We start from the raw sequence: 2,944 nt of genomic DNA on the forward strand, positions 1-2,944 counted from the left end.
AGATGTGTTAAGCAATTGGAAAGCACCCTATATATACAAGAAACGGGAGAGAAACTGACCCAATAATTATAAAGGGATTAGCCTATTAAACTCATGTTATCTGGAGACACCGGCAGTGTCTCGGCGCTAAGCTACGTGCAGCGACACTTCCGTGCCTCCTTTACGCGAACCAACGAGTTGCGGCAGATCGAGATTATTGGATCTCAATAACGGCTGAACCGATCGCGTTCTATGTATGCTCAATCGATAGCCACCACACGGATTGTATGATAAAAGTGCTTTTATTTTTTTTCTACGTCCCCTACGAGCGGAGATATCGCGACGAAAAGTTCCGAACTGCTACTTTTCAGAAGATTGAGTTTCAGATACGTCGTTGTCGTCATTGTTATCATTGTCGTCGACCACATTCCGCGCATTCCTTTGGTGTCCGTCTGACATTCTTTCCGCAAGGAGCGCTAGTTTCTAATATTCTTTACACAAGGAGAGCTAGTTACATTATTATTATTATTATTATACATATACATGATCAGCGAGTGCCGCGATCTGGAGACACGACAATTATTAGGGTACGTATCCATGAGTGCGTCACGCGTCCCGTCGTCCACCGCGTCACGACGCGAAAGAGAGAAAGACAGGAGTATACATCTCTTTCGCATCGTGACGCGGTGGACGACACGACGCGTGACGCGCTCGGTGGATACGTACCCTTAGTGTACGTTTCCACTGAGCGCGTCACGCGTCGCATCATGAAAGAGAGAAAGAGATAAGATTATATAAATACGCAACCCCTCTCTTTCTTTCCTTCGATGACGCGACGCGTGACGCGCTCAGTGGAAACTCAGCCTTAGTGTATACACTTTTGGTTAGGTTAGGTTAGGAAATTCGTCACATCGATGGTAGTAGAGGAACACGTAAGTAATTTTCTGCTTCTGCAATACACAATTTTAGACTTACTCGACACGTTTTTGTACGGAATGAACGAATCTGCAAAAAAAATTACACCGTGGACCGAGATATTAATCGTTAAAGTTGATGACTGTTCTGGTTAGGAAAACCGTCACATCGATGGTGGTATAGATTACAGCAGAGTATTTGGCTTGGTTAAATATTTGTCTGTAAAGCAGAAAATTTGTTTAATCCTTTATGCAATCGATGCAACGGATTTCTTCTGGATATCTGTCAACTTTAATTAATAATAATTAATAACTCGGTTCGTGGGGCAAATTTTTCATATAGTGCAAAAATATGTCGAATGAGTTTATTTTATCAACCTCGAGGAGGTAAGGATCATGATGCATTTCTCGTCGAGGTTTCCTTGTGGTAAAGTAAAGCCTCTTATTAATGAATCCATCCAGAAAACGTCAAGAAGATTTTTCTCAAATTTTGGAATTTACGAAGAGATGTTTGGAACAAAATTTGGATTTACTTGTGTTTATTACATGGTTATGTAATAAACACAAGTAATATTATATTTTATTCCTCCCGCAAATTATCTAAATATTATTATGTACGAGATGCTTTTTTTACGAAATTCATTTTCAGGTATTATTGAAGATGGGACTCGTCGACTTTATCTCAACTGACTGGGCTATTAAAAACTTTGTTTTTGAAAGCTGGACCAGTTTTTTGGAACATTTTCATTTGGAACAAAATTTGAGACTTTGTCAAATTCACTTATGGTTTACATCTCTGTTTAACGGCAACGAATTTGTTAACTAAGTTAGGAAATAATAATAAACTTAAACAATACATTATTGTTAATTTTGTAATATAAAAGTTAGAATAGAATATCAAATTTTGTTTTATTACTGTCAATTAAGTTAATCGGCGTTGCTAACAGTCGTCCTTAGAATACTATAAATGTAGTATAATTATAATATAAGAAATAAAAATAATTCGTGTAACTGCCAATTAATGCAAGGCAAGATTGATTGACACTACTTAGGGCGACAGTTACCAACGCCGATTAACTGAATCGACGATTAACTCAATCAGCAGTATAGCCAACATCTGTATATCGTTCTTAGGTTTGGTCGCATCTCATGTTCCAACATGCTCCTACTTTCTCCAACCATAGCTCCTACTCGCTCTAACGAGCTCGATAGAGTAAGTTAGCAACGCCAATTAACTTAATCGACTGTAATAAAACAAAATTTGATATCCTATTCTAACTTTTATATTACAAAATTAACAATGATATATTGTTTAAGTTTATTATTGTTTCCTAACAAATTCGTTGCCGTTAAACAGAGACAGTAGTTAAGCTAGGCGGCTTCTAACCCATGGGGCTAGAGGGGAGCGCAGGACGCGGGGGAAACTCGTAGGCGCGGTGGGTATTCGTAGCGCGGGGAAGGCGCGGAAAGATCCCCGGTCGACGGCATCGCTGTTTATGTAAACATATAGCTGGGGCCTAGTTGCTCGGTTTACATAAACAGCGATGCCGCTATGCGTTCCATATTTTTTTCGTTACCCGCCGCCGCCCACCGCCCTCTTCAAAAATGCATCGGCAACAAATACTTGCATACACTTACTGCATATATTTACCATTCTTCTTCTTCTTATGTTTGTCATCTTTCCCGCCGCGTTGTCACTCCCGTTGTATCTTCTTCTCGCACGCAAAAATATTTTATCATACGTTTTTTATTTAATGATTTAAATAGAGAGTACGCTTAATACGATGTGTCACAGTACCATCGAACGCGAAGATGCTGACGGCGCGCGTAATATGATAGCGTTGCGATAATAAGAAAGGAACACAAATAATGTCATACACCCAGATAAACAGTTTAAATATGCGTTTATATTTATATATAACGTAATTTTTACACTTTTTCATAGTAAAAAGTTTTTATTACAAAATCAAATATACCTAGCAAATTTTGTTTGCGTACCATAGTAAAAATTAACTGTTTTCATGTTAGAATATGGCTTAACAAAATAATTA

The sequence above is a fragment of the Trachymyrmex cornetzi genome, unplaced genomic scaffold, assembly GCF_001594075.2.
Source record: "Trachymyrmex cornetzi isolate Tcor2-1 unplaced genomic scaffold, Tcor1.1 scaffold1013, whole genome shotgun sequence".
NCBI classification, from domain to species: Eukaryota; Metazoa; Arthropoda; class Insecta; order Hymenoptera; family Formicidae; genus Trachymyrmex; species Trachymyrmex cornetzi.